General features: G+C 34.2%; 1 long non-coding RNA gene across 1 annotated transcript; it reads left to right on the forward strand.

The window, feature by feature from the left end:
- Positions 1-170: 170 nt before the first annotated feature.
- LOC125681303 (uncharacterized) lies at positions 171-15319 on the forward strand. Its single transcript, XR_007372222.2, has 4 exons — positions 171-586; positions 5506-5699; positions 11148-11322; positions 13883-15319. It is a non-coding gene; the product is annotated as an uncharacterized LOC125681303 (long non-coding RNA).
- The last annotated feature ends 281 nt before the right edge of the window (positions 15320-15600 follow it).

A 15600-nucleotide genomic window follows, 5' to 3' on the forward strand; every position in this document is an offset into this window, starting at 1 on the left:
CAAGGATAACCAGTCAAAATGAGTCGAGGAAATTCGATCTGAAATTGTCGGTTTAAAATAAGAAAACTGGCGCGTGTCATCTATAAAACTCAGTATGTATCTTCGCCAGCAACCCAATACAACCCATCAATAGTACAAAATACGAAGTGACACGGTTAGATTTAATTTAACACACGTGAAAAATATGCGAGTTGATGAATCACCTACTTACTTGAAAACAAAGGGATAAGACTATATCAAACAAGCGTGTCACATGGAAAACCAAGTATTATACATTTCCTAAGGTCTGTCTCTGGCAATTAATGACATAAAATCGAAAGTGACACAGCTAATTAAGCCATGATACGCTCATTTACGTACATTCCCATTACTTACCATTGAGTCCGCCATATTGGATTTTGATCAGTGGAAGAATCCATTCGACATCCGATGCCTGGCCTTCGTTCTTTGAACATCGGAAGGCCTCGGGTACCAGGCTATCTATCCCGTATACTCTCTGTATACTTCCGCTTCTACTTGATGGCTTTAACTTGTTGAAGATTGTATCGCTTAGGGGCAGCGATTGCAAGATAAAAACAAATGATTTGTGAGTTAAATTTATTTACACTGTGAGACAAGTCCAGTTCCTTCTATTGCATGGGAAGAAAGAATTAATAATGGCAATAATTCAATCAATGCGCCATTGAATTGGCTATCGGCCTGGATAACGCAGTATAGGTCACCTATGTACATGTAAGTAGGCCTAATGCAATGATCGCATGCAGGTCCGAGTCCCGGTCCAGCCTAGTTTCTGTGGAAACGAGGGGATTATTTATATTCGGTCTTTAAAGACCGAATATAAATAATCCCCTCGTTTCCACAGAAACTAGGTCCAACCATATTTTTTCTTCTTTCCTGTCAGTGTCTTACATATGATACCTTTAACAGGTTGGGAACACTTCCCCTATAGCGAGATAATCTCGCTAAAACGCGATTATCCCTCTCTAGCGAGAATAAAAATATCGCGTACAACAGAGAAAAACTCCCGCGGAGTACATCTTTTGATGTTTATAGTATAGTAGATATATATATTTTTTAACAATTAAGCTGGGGAGCGCCTATGATCTTTTCGTGATTCACGTGAAAAGAAGAAAAAGTGCTAAAATGTTTGATACTTCGGCAAATATACGAATCAAAACAAACACTCACGATGTGCATTAGACTGCTTCCCTCTTACGCAGCAACTTTGATATGCAATTTCATTACTATGTTGTCAATTTCATAGAAACAATTCGCATCATGTTGAGTGTGTGTCGCACTTATTCAGCGTTGCATGCCATTATTTTCAATAAAGACGCCAAAACTCCTGTTTATGGTAATGTTTATTTCTCGTTAAAGAGGGATAATCGCGTTTTAGGAGAAGTGTTCCCAACCTGTTTAACCACCCCTGGAAAGTCCAAAGAATCTATGTTTGTGTTTTTGAGGCGAATACAATTAAGGAAGGGGAAATATACAGCAAAGAGCCACCAAATAAGTGCCGGGACTATCAAATTTATCATATGAGGACCGTTTAAAGAAACTAGAATTACCATCACTTGCCTACAGACGATGTAGAGGCGATGTGATAGAATTAAATGTACAAAATCTTGACTGGAAAATATAATGAAGAAGTTGCCAATTTTATACCACTCCGTGAAGATTCCAACGCACGAGGGCACAATCTAAGGTTATACAAGGATAGATCAAGATTAGACATCAGAAAATACTCGTTTACACAAAGAACTGTGGATATATGGAACAATTTACCAACTAAAGTTAGTAATTATGCACCAACTATAAAATCATTCGAAGGAAGACTAGATAGTTACTGGGAACAACAGCCAAAAAACTTTGATTATACACAAGAGATAAACCTGACCAGACAAGACCAAGTAAATCAAAGACTGAACAAGGAGCTGACAGAAGAGAACCTCACTGGGGACCTACAATCAGAAGAGGAGCTGTGAGAATGTAGTACTGAGTTAGGGCTACACGAACCGTGGATATCAATCAGTCTGGATAACGCTGTGTCGGATAAGTGCATCTTTCTAGTAATGCAGTGTCCCGGGTAGATTCTTGAAAGATCCAGCCATAAATTTTCTCCTTTCCTACATTGCAGACTTAATAATATCATTAATTCATTTGATGCGCGCAATGAGAGCTATTACCTAATAAGAGATATCTTTGAACAATTCAACGTTTCCACTTTTCAATTGACGTTTTTGCTCTCTCTAAAAGAATTGCACGGATGAGCACTTTAATTCCTTGTGCGTATTGCAAATGATTTGGACGTCTTCAATTGGGTTAAAGAAATCATCAAACCTTTTATACCGAGTTCTAAATTTATTTTTGTGAGCAATATTTCCACCACATTGATGCGTGCATTAATTAAATTGACGAGAGCAATAATTTAATTGATGCGCGCATCAATTGTATCTTTGCGCGCATAAAATCAATTTCATGTATTGCACGCAATATAGGCTAATTGAATTGATATGCGCATCAAGTGAATTGTAGCTCTCACCATTTGAACTAACACATGCATTAATTCAATTATTGCGCACAATATCTAAAAATATTCAATTTTTCAATTATTTTAATTAATGTCAATTTGGCGCTCCATAAGAGTGACTCTTTCTCTTTTTAATTTATGAATGACCACTTTTTCATGGATTGTTTTGTACAACATGGTAAGCCGTGCGTCTGTTCATGTGTTTGCTAGTTTTCTCTGGTGTATGTGGTATATCATGTAGGGGCCCGCACCCCGCTCCCTTTCGCCACTTTTCACAAAATTTTGATAAGACTTTATCTCATTAAGAATTGAACCATTTTAGATGAATCGAGTTCATACATACATAATTTACTACATGTATGAAGAGGCCTTTCAATTTAATGATAATTAAAAAAAAGTAAATACAAGGACCATACTTGTTTGTTGTTTTGTTTTTTCATTTGAATTGCCGTTTGGCTTGACACGATAATTAGTATAATTATTGCAATTAAACACCAATTTCAAACCTGCGACATTGTATTGTTATAGCGTACCTCTATTCTCCGGCACATGGAGGAGAACTCGTACCCAGATTTATATGACAAAATGAAGTTTTTCTGCAGGAGAACTCGTACCCAGATTTATCCGATAAAATGACAAAGTTTTTTTCTCCGTGAGTACTCGTACCCAGCCTTTTTTAAATTGTATTAACAAGGTTGAACTCGTACCCACATTTCTATTTGATAAAATGACAAGTTTTTCTCCAGGAGAACTCGTACCCAGACATTGATGGGTACGACTTCTCTTGGAGAACTCGTACCCAAATTTCTGGGTGCGAGTTCTCCTGGGTACGAGTTCTCCCACGTGATTAGGCTCACGTATTGTGTACGATCTAATTGATTTGATAATTCACCATAGCAACGTATGGAGAAAAGCTTTTACGATCATATATCTATAGGTTATAGACTAGACTCTGTATGGGAAAATATGACGACCGAGTTGTTTGGCGCGTAGACGGACCACGCTTGCGACAAAAACGAGGTCATATTTTCCCATACATTGTCTATAGCGTTTTTATTATATACTTTCAATTTCATTTAAAAACTAACAATAATTTTATTTTCAACAATTTCTTTATCGGTTTAACTGAGTAAAAGATGGAAAACACGAACAATTTGAAAATTAACGGCGTAGTTCAGGCTTATGTATTGATTGCGGGCCGGAATGTTTCCGGGCACATATCGTGCGATATATACATGTATGCCCGCAAACTTTTAAAGAAAAAAGAAGAGATGAAATTGAAAGTATATAATGAATGTAAATATATGATCGTAAAAGCTTTTCTCAATACGTGGCTATGTTAAATCGCTGACAGTAGTCGTATGCGTGTTGTTTCTTGGTCGTTGTCTCTAGACACGTGTAAATGAGAGAGTGGTGTACTATGAGATATAATTGATCTCCACATAATGTTAATGCCCCTGTGTTGTTGTTGTTGCAGTATGAAACGTAATTATTAATTTTTTTTCTCTAATTTATTTATTTTTATGAAAAGGCATACAATGATATCTTATTTCAAAAGTACAAGTATACATACACTAAATACACATCTAAGTATATTTACAGTCAGTACAGATTGATTATGTGCTTAATATTTCCTATTTCATTGTAGCTCTATTTCTTAAGAGAGAAAGAGAAAGAAAGAGCAGATACAAAGAAATAAAGATAGATTTATAGGGTGTAAGATAGGAAAGAAAAAAAGTGATTGCAGTGCACCTTCAAGTAATCAATATTAAGACATTAGTGCAATTAAATACTTATAGAATAATAGACCATATTTACCAGAAAGTATTGAAATCCTTACGTTTATGACCATTAGCATTGTACATGTGTTTCAGAGATTTGAAATAGGACCTCGTTTTTTGTCACGGTCGTCATATTCTCCCAAACAAAGTCTATAACCTATAATCACTGAATCTTTTCTAAGAGCGTGATTGAAGACTATATTGAAAAAACTGTTCCTTTGTATAATGTTGACGACTTCAGATCTATTTTTCGGATCAATAGAGGACTGTTTGAAGACTTGCTAATTCGTTTAGGAGGAAAACTGGCCTTTAAACACCCACGCTACGGGGGAAAGGAAGCCATAAAAACAGAGAAAATTGCCCTTGTTGGACTATATTATATGGCTTGCCTAGAGACAATCAGGAAAATTGCAGAAAAATTTAACATTTCTGAGTACTCCGTTTTAAAGTGCCGTAATAATTTTCTTAAGGCTCTGAATGATTTACAACAAGACATTATCAAGTGGCCACAGGTATATTAATTAAACCATGTTTCATGTAATGAATTTTTTTTATCAAGATCTAAATGGTTGAACTTAATTTCAATGAAATTCTGCATGAAATAGCATTCTGTTGTTGACATTTGCACGTACGCAAACTATCTAACAATCTATAAGGATTAACAAATAACAAAACTTCAATAATGAAATGACAAAACTTACGGAACTTTATCGGCCGTCATCTTGAAACCAAAAAATCCAGCCTCAGAGCAGGATTCGCGGTTTCTCGAATCTGGTTCCGGTTTTGCAGAAACAAACGACACGGTTTACGAATCCGGTTTCGGTTTGCTTGTAATCAAACGCGCTCTTATATTTCTTTTGAAATTAACGTTGCTTTGATCATGCAATAAATTCACGTTTGTTGCAAACTAGTTCGATCCAGTTTTCTAGTACCACCTGTCAACAAAATCATTACCAAATATGGAATGTCATCGAGGTCAAAGGGTACCTTGGCTGGAACAAATGGATCAACCATATGCTATTTTAGATCTTAATTCTAGTTTATATTTTTAGATGATACATATAAATAAAAACAATAAAATGTCTTTCTTTGTTGTTTCATCGGATGATGAAGGTAGCAATCACTGCAGAAAAAAATTGCGTAATTTTTCTGCAATGAAACAAAGAAATTATTTTAAAGTCTGCTACATTTCAGTGGTTCTAGTCATTAGGAAAAGCATAGGATCCACGTCTGGCCGATTCAGTGTGTCCAAAAGCACTTTTCCTAAACGTTTGAAAAGAGCATGAACTACATTGATCGACATAATGCCTGATACTATCAAATGGCCCGACATTGCGGTCAGGATAAGTGAGACGCACAGATTGCTACCAGTTACACCATGCAAATAGGTGCAGTATATTATATTTTGTAATTTAAGCTTATTTTATTATATATAAATGTATACATGTATTACAATTATGTAGCAAACAGAACCTATATATATATATATATATATATATATATATATATATATATATATATATACACAACCTTCCTCAAGGGTAAAGGGTCACTACATCACTACATGCAGAACCTATATATACAACCTTCCTCAAGGGTAGAGGGTCACTACATGTATATACCATAAATACAGATTTCACACTGGCATACATTTCATGAAGCGCTTTTAAAAGGGGCATGGACACGATTTGAGCTGAAAATTTTCAAATTTTATTTTTACAATTTTATTGTTTACAATACTTAACTAAAGTATTTTTAATGGTCAACCAAAATTTGAATATCAGTTGTTGAGTTACAAATGAGATACAACACTTACAATTCTTTGTTAGGTAAACAAAGCTTGTGCCATGTTTTTGTTTATATATATATATATATATATATATATATATATATATATATATATCCAAAATTTAAATAGAGTCTCAGTAATCGGATACATATATATATATATATATATATATATATATATATATATATATATATATATTGCTTAATAGAAATTGAATACAAATTGAATAAAAGCGTGCAGGTGATGGTCTGTTTGTTTGTGTTGATACTGCATACATGATTCGTTTAGTCAGTTTTGATGCCTCGCTCTCGTAGGCAAAACATTGTTAAAATACATTATTGATTAAACCAGCACCATATATGTTTATCTCCCTATACTACCAAAGTCCTCCCGACGTCTGCGAGTAGTTCATATGCATGGGACGTGAACTTGTAAAACTGTTTTCAGTTCAATCTTTCTTTTGAAAACATGAGATAATTAAGTAAACAATCAAGTAGAATTGTTAATTTTTTTTTTTGGTTTTTTTTTTTTTTTTTTTGCTTTGCTTTCACCACCCATTCACACCCATACATGTAGACTAATACTTGTTCAAATTCATTGTTTGAAGAGTACTTTTTTGAATTTCATATACAGTTATACATGCAGAAATTTATAGCTGTAAAAACAAGCTTTTCGATATTAACAATTTATCTCCCCCCTCCCCTCCTTTATGAAATTTCTATATCCACGCCTGAGTCCCAAAGGGTGGATGTTCCAATCCCGCTCTACAGTAAATTTATACACGGCAGCTTTACTACCTTGGTCAATGTTACTTTTTGGCGATAACGGCATTCCATACAGGCGATTTATGCATAGAAATCAAATCAAATCCAAAAATTATACACGGGGGTATGTATTCATACAATTTGTCATACATATTTGCTACGTTGAACAATCCGGAAAATCTTCCTCTGACATTCCGACTTTGACATTAGTGTGCAGGTACAGTCATGGATGTCCGGTACCAGCATTGACGAGTACAGTCTGGGATGTTAGCTGACAGACCCCACTCAAATGTATGCCTGTTGGAAAGCGGTAAATGTAGTACGACCGAAAGCCGAAAGTCCCGAATAACGATTTTTTCATTATTTCTCTCTTAATAGTTGATAGAATGACATCAAACTTATTGTGATAACTGTTTGACATATTAAACAAGAATCGTATAACTTTTTCTGGGAATTCTATAAAGAAGATATTGAACCAGAGTTTTCGGATACCAAAAAGCGGTAAATCTAGTACGTTTTATAAATGTCGAAACCTGAACACGGTCACCGATCTTGTGATCTACCGAAAGTCTGCGTTTTAGCATTATAGACAATATTGAATCAGACTGAGTTCTAGATATCTAAGGTAACTTAAATAAATCGCAATTGCATATATGGTGCATTTATATGCGCATTTTTATGGAGTGTCAAATTAACATAAACTCAAATAATTGAAGATATCTTCAATTATTTGAAGATATTATCAATTCAATTATTGCTCTCTTTAATTGAATTAATGCGCGCATTAAATCATTTATTGCTCTCATCAAATGAATTAATGCGTGCTTCAATTCAATTATTGCTTTCATCATTTGAATTAATGCGTGCATCAATTGAATTAATGAGAGCAAAAAATTGATTTAATGCGCGCATTGATTCAATTATTGCTCTCTTCAATTCAATTGATGAGAGCATCAATTGAATTAATGAGAGCAATAATACATTTGATGCGCGCATTAATTCAATTATTGCTCTCTTCAATTCAATTGATGAGAGCATCAATTCAGTAGAAATATTGCTCGCAATAATTGATTTAGAGCTCGGTATAAATAATTTGATGATCTCTTTAATTCAGTTGAAGATATCTTTAATTATTTACGATGCTTTTGTATAAGGAATTAATGCGCGCATAAATTCTTTTAAAGAGAGCAACAATTCAATTAAAGAGATCATTAATTCAATTGTGGATATGTTGAATTGAAGATATCGTTAATTATATAGTTGCTCTCTCTCTAAAAGAATTATTGCTCTCTTCAAATGAATTAAAGATATCATTAATTCAATTGAAGAGAGCAATAATTGAATTAATGCGCGCATTAAATCAATTTTTGCTCTCATCAAATGCATGAATGCGCGCATCAATTCAATTATTGCTCTCATCAATCGATTTAATGCGCGCATTATATCAATTATTGCTGTCTTCAATTGAATTGTAGCGCGCATCAATTCAATTGTTGATATCATTAATTCGTTTGAAGAGATCATTAATTCAATTAAAGCGCGCATCAATTCAGCTGAAGAATTAATGCTATCATCAATTCAATTAATGCGCGCAATAATTCAGAATTGAAGATATCATTAATTATTTGAAGAGATCTTTAATTAAATTGTTGCACGCATCAAATGAATTGATGCTATCTTCAAATAATTGAAGATATCTTCAATTATTTGAGTTTATGTTAATTTGGCGCTCCATACATTTTATTGTGTCACCCGACATATTTTGTAATTATAAATGTGTAGTACACGAAATCTTTTGCCATGCCAAGAAATTCCTAGCAAAATCTCCGGTATAGAAAAACCGTAATAAATCATGCAATGACCGCAATTAAGAGATAAGCGACGTCTACTATTAATCAGCATGTAATATGGTCCTATTGAAACCAACGAATTCAGACCGGACGGGATTTCTTAGCATGAATATTTCAATCCATTTTGATATATACACTATAAAAAGTGTGCTTCTTTTTAAACTTCGGTTATTGAAGCATATTCGTTATTGAATTAATTGAATAATTTTATAATTCAATTATTATTTTGATGTAGTGTAGGTTACTAATGCTTACGAAGTGTGATTTAAAGTAATCATAGGTAATTTATATGTAATTTATCGAACAGAAACGACAAATTTTAACATTATCATTCCATCATCAAGACGATTAAAGACTGTACTATCATAATTCCCTTTTCTTTCTTAATCAAAATGACAAAATATTGTAAAAGCACACTTTTGGGGTTACATTATTTACTTTAGGGAGTATAGTTTCTTTACTTTCGCAGTTTTGATTTTTATTCAAAATAACATGACTGGGTGAATGAGGAACATTCGCGTGGCCAGAGATGGGCAACAGAATCAATGTTTAATGTCATAATCATGACTAATTACCGACAGACATCCTCAACTATCGTTTTACGCGTACGCTGTTTAGGTACGAATTTACCAAACTAAGGGGACCTACACTTGTTCCGATTAAAACAATATCACGATTACAAAATACAGCAGTTTTTATTATTCTGTGTTGTGGAAGTAATGATAGAAACATAAAACGTAGTCTTAATCAATATTTTTTGCATGAATAGGATTACTTAGAACCCAGTATTTACAAAGGGGCTGTGGGAATCGGTCAGTGTTTTCGACTGTGTTTGGGTTCCGACATTTATAAAACGTACTTATCTAGATTTACCGCTTTTTGGCAGGTGAAAACTCTGGTTTGGTACTTTTGTAGAAGAATTCTCAGAAAAAGTTTATGTTTTTTATGTACCTAGGTTACAAACAGCAACCTCTGCAAATTATGTGTTATTACATGCAGCATTAAGAGAGAAATCTCGAAAAAATCGCTATCTGGGACTTTCGGGTTTCGGCTGTACTACATTTATCGCTAACCATGCATGTTCTTGATTGAAAAGTTTTTGTACCGGTGGTATTTCACATTTTTTCTTTAAAAATATTTATGAATAAATATACTTCCCCTTCCCAGAAAGGGGACATATTGTTTTAGTGTGAATTCTTCATCTTCTTCCGTTTCTCATACTAAGTTTGCCCGGGCCATAGCTATTTTGTCTTTTCCTTTGATATGTGGAGACTATGGAGAAAAATCCACGATTGTCTATTATGATCTCTTGTCGTTGATATTGATGATCTGTTAAATTCGTTATAACAGATTAATAATTTGTTATAACAGATTAGTAATTTGTTATAACAAATTGATAATCTGTTATAACAAATTACTAATTTGTTATAACAAATTATTAATCTGTTATAACAAATTAGTAATTTGTTATAACAGATTACTAATTTGTTATAACAGATTATTAATTTGTTATAACAAATTACTAATTTGTTACAACAGATTAGTAATTTGTTATAACAAATTAATAATCAGTTAAAACAAATTACTAATTTGTTATAACAAACTAAAAAAAGATACTGCTGCGGCCCTAATATGCTTCCGTAAGATCCCCATGTTGCACGAGTTGTTCGTGACTTCCTTCGGCAACAACGTGAATTTCATGCCGTGGCCTGCTGTTTCCCCTGATACTCATTACTAATAGATTTAGTCGTCTACGTAACAGTCCAAATTCACAAATGACGTAGGTTGAACTGGGTCAGGAACTAGCTCAAATATTACAGTCGACATTCAACGTGTGCAATACGTGATTCTAAAAAAAACTAATGCATTGCACTTACATGTATACATGGTAGATTTCATGGCTTGTTTCAAGGACTCGATATAGGTTAAGACTAGTGTCATGTCGTTTGCATACTAACTATTTTTTCTTCTTATTTCATTCCTTGGGTCTTTATAAACGCGTGTACCTGTACTAAATTTATTGGATAATTTGTGGACAACAAAGAGGTATTAAATAGCTCAAACTGGACAACTTCACCTGATTCCCATACGCATTCTAGGAGTTCATCCCTTATTTTTTAAACGAAAATTTTATATATATATATATATATATATATGTGTGTGTGTGTGTGTGTGTGTGTGTGTGTGTGTGTGTGTGTGCGTGCGTGCGTGCGTGCGTGCGTGCGTGCGTGCGTGCGCGCGCGCACAGTTGCGTTTTCCCCTGAGTATGACTGATATAGCAAACATGAAGAGGCATGTTACATATAGGAGTTATGAGATTGATCACTGTTCGTTATCTTCACCTTGCATACATGTACTGAAAGGTCCAACGATGAAAATTTCATACCCTATATATGTATCAGTCGTTAAAACCATTTTTTCTTTTCTAAACAGATGATGATAACGACCGGTGATCAATCTCATAATTACCATACATAATACAAAGTAGAGAGTAGGACAAACACGGACCCCCTGGAAACAATTAATAGAGGTGGGATCAGGTACCTAGGAGGAGTAAGCATCCCCTGTTGACCGGTCACACCCGCCGTCAGCCCTATATCTTAATCAGGTAAACGGAGTTATCCTTGGTCAAAATCAGTATGACAAGAACAGTCTCACAAACAGTATGAAACAGTCACAAAGCCACAGCAATATGATGTTTCTTCTCATGTAAAACCTTTGAATACATTCTGCCTCATAAGAAAGCAAAAAAGAAAAAAATAGGATTTATGGAATCGTATTAAATACAAATCGTACATAAATGCCATTGGTAACCATCTAATTTCTTTCTCCATATTCTGCTCAATGTTCCCTAAATCTCGTAAAAATCAGTTCATTTTGATGAAATTTAAATTTTGTCTGTAAAAACATATATTAGTAAATTACATACAAAATCAAAGCTTCCTAAATCAAATCTGATGAAAAAAGTCTAGAAAACAAAAATTGAAGAAGTTCATTCTGACATCCATGAAACTACAATTTTTCTTAGATAAGGTCAACCGTAACAAAAGTGAAATTTCATTTGTATCTACTCATTAACTGACCAGATATCAAATTTCAGATTCCGAAGGTAAAGCACATCGGGAAAAAGTCCGAAAACTATATACCTCGTACAAATTATTGAACTGTGATGATACTTAACCACAGCTTCCTGAATGGTGACCAAAAAAAAAAGTCTTAAAAACTATATATTCAGCATAAAGTCCCATAAATCTCGTAAAATTAACTCAGCTTCATTAAAACTTAAATTTAATCTGTAAACATACATTAGCATATTTCAGCTTCCTAAATCAAAGCATAATGACAAAAGTGCGAGAAACCAAGTGGAGTTTCCTTTGGTTTTCCCTGGTAGGGGACTGGTTAATTCTGTCATATTTCTACTGTTTAATATTTTATGAATACTTCTTTTATATGATAACACTGGTGTAATAAATAGGATAACGATAAGGAAATAAAATAAGGATATGGGACCCTAAAAGGTATGACGAGTGGTGGCAATTTACAATGAATTGTTACTTTATGTCATTATGACGTATCCCTATATCTTTAAAGTTCTATTCTAGCTGTGATGTTGTTTTACTGCAGACAAAAGTCGATTTGAATTTTTCAAATGAAGGGATAACGTATTTAACGTTTTTACGTCTTTGATTCCACTGAAAACATTGTCACTCCATAATGCAAGTCATCAATCGCATTCTAGCGTTTAATGTTACAGCTGTCGGTATGAAAAAGGCGGCGTCATGACCACAAATAGCGATATGGAAACGATATGAATTGCTTTCATCATAGACAATGAATACATGTTTGTTGCAAACTAGTTCGAACCGGTTGGAGCGTTGTAAAGGTCAAAGGGTGTATTGGTAATTCCGTTTTTAAGATGCAACTATTCATACGAAGCAAATTGAAAAACGTTATTTTTTCAAATTTTACAACGCAAGGTGAAGATCTATCACCAATCTATCACCATGCATGACAACCAAGACCCATAGCAACAAAAAACAAAAAGATCGATACATACTTCTGGTCATCTGATGTGAAATCGTAAAGTTATATAAGACTTTAAGATAACAGGGACCATGCATGGCAAACATGCTTGGGTGGCTACCAGAATAAAAGTTCTAAAAGCAGAGGGGGGGGGGGGACCCAACTTGAAGTATCAATATATTCATCATAGTCCAAAGACAGATTTTTGATGTATCGTAAATATGTATGTTCTCGATAAGATGAAAATAATTTTGGATAAATTTTACGTTACTTTTTGACGATTAGGTGATTTAAAAGTGATCATTTTCTGCAATTTACCAAAATCGTGCCAAATTTGTGACCTTTGTGCATTTAAATGGAAATAAAATGTTGGAGTCCCACGCAACAATGTGAATGCGTATATCCAGTTTTACAAACTGTACCTATTTTTAAAAATCCATTTTTAAATAAGCTGTCGGATTTTCTAAATAGAATGGGTAAAATAAACATAATTTTGGTCTTTTGTCAGAACAAAAGGGCTATTTCTAGTAACATGACTGCAAATCCATATCCAATTACTACACCCCATAAAAAATATGCCAAAGTATTTGATAATGGATGTACTTTATTACACTCAAAATATGTTGTTGATCCGACATCCTTGCTTCCATCACATTTTGCATTGTTATGCTAAACGAAACAGCGAATTTTTTCGTTTACCTTTGACCTTGATGACGCTCCATATTTGATAATGATTAGATAGGCAGGTGGTTACTAAAAATAACCCAGATCGAACTAGTTTGCAACAAACATGTATTCACTGTCGCAGATAAAAGCCTTGCCAATTTAAAAAGAAATATAACAAAAAAGATTCAGTGAATGTAAATATATTAGTATAAACAAGGACAGAAACTGGTATGAACCGGTAAAAGTCAATTGTTAGCAAAATATTAAAATAGGATGGAAACTCATAACGGTAAAGGACGATACATTTTTCTCCTTGGAAGTGTGATTAACTTGTATGGAGAAGTAAAAAATGGAAGTTAACATCACGATTGGTGCAGCGTCAGGATTACACACGCCATGAAAATATCAGGAAGTCAGGGAAATGTTAAGAAAGACTGGGATTAAGATATGCAAAGTAAGAGTCTTTCTATATGTTACAGAGACCTGGAGAACGAACACAAATGTAATGGTTCTACGGAAGTCACGACCAGGCTAGTAGAGAGGACCAGGAATGGGACTGGTGATAAAGATGTTGAAATAAAGCAGAGATGGCGGCCAGGCCTACTGTCAGAAGACGATACCATCACCAAAAGTTCTATGGACGGCATCTCGTATCTGAATATTTGCAATACCTATATACAATGTATGGTAAATGGAGGAAATACATGTAATAAGGGCAACTGGACAGAAGCCAATGGCGGGATCAGGTAACTTATGTGTAGGCACGCACACGAGGCGAACGAGTGGTAGGTGAATTCACTCTCATTATAGAGAAGCTATAGTATTTTGAACCGTTCATATGATAAGTAAGTTAGGATAATCACTTTACGTACATCAGTATTGTCTGAGTCTTGGTTTGATGGACTGGGGATGTTTAGAAACTTGTCTCTTCTGCATATTAATGGATGTGTACTTACTTTTTACTCAGGTCGAAAAATGGCGAGGATGAGGGGAAGTGCAGGTAATGGTAAACTGGATTTAGAAACCGATAGAGATCTTGGATAAGCGAAACCTGCCTTTCTTTTTTCATTCGATATATTTCATGGTGGATTTTCTGACAATTCTAAGATAACCAACAATTATTCATAGATCTAACGTAAGTTATCCACTTTAATGCGGTGTCTGGATTTAGGAGGGATCGGCTAAGTTGCGGAAAGTTGTGACTTCTGTTTGTCACTGTGACATACATGTAGTCACGTGGTTTTCCTTCAAATTCACTGATGGATACACAAAGATATTATTTTCTCAGAGTATTAATCATTGATGTTTTAAGGATTTTTGTAAGTATACATGTATGTACATTCATTTTATTCAGTATGGTTTCTTCAGTAACTACATATAATATAATATACAGTTTATTTTCTGTTGAAACGAGAGAGAGAGAGAGAGAGAGAGAGAGAGAGAGAGAGAGAGAGAGAGATCGAAAGATCTGTACCTTCCGTATTCGTGGTGTGATTAATTGGGGAGGTGTTTTAACAATCATTAATCAAAAACGCTGTTAAAGGAGTTGTATTTGGTCTACAAAGACGAAAAAGTGGCTAATACTCTTTTCATTTTAAACTGCTTGCATTTTAAAAATCTTCTATCAAAATAAAGTACATCATTACAAGCAATTACGAACATGTGCGAGAAGTGGTGTGAAAATTCCAAAGAACTCTTAGTACATTTGAATTCAAAAAATGTTCTAAAAATCAACAGCATCAAAACGTACGACTGTTCATCCTGTTATATACACCGCCATTCCCCACGATAAGTTAAAGACTAGGCTTTATGACATGACAGACAGATGCTTCTTCGATATAAATAGAACTCCGGCATATTATATCTTGTAACCTGTTTTAGTATTCTTATGAGGTAGACTTTATTGAAGCATTTGAACAAGAGAAGGGAAAGGGGGGGGGGGGGTATTGCTTTGGCCTTCAACTTAACATTTAGATACATCGACGACGTTTTTCCTTAATGTTCATCTATACGCCGATTGGATATATCGGAGTGAATTCGAAATAACTTTATATTTGGATATTTTACTTAACAACGAACTAAGAATTCAATTTTAATCCCATAGTTATGTAGCAATATTCTATTATCACCTAGATATATTGATTATGTGTCTCAATTGATTCGATACGCGAGAGCATGTTCTGTGTATGAGCAATTG

This window comes from Ostrea edulis, chromosome 2 (assembly GCF_947568905.1).
Source record: "Ostrea edulis chromosome 2, xbOstEdul1.1, whole genome shotgun sequence".
NCBI classification, from domain to species: domain Eukaryota; kingdom Metazoa; phylum Mollusca; class Bivalvia; order Ostreida; family Ostreidae; genus Ostrea; species Ostrea edulis.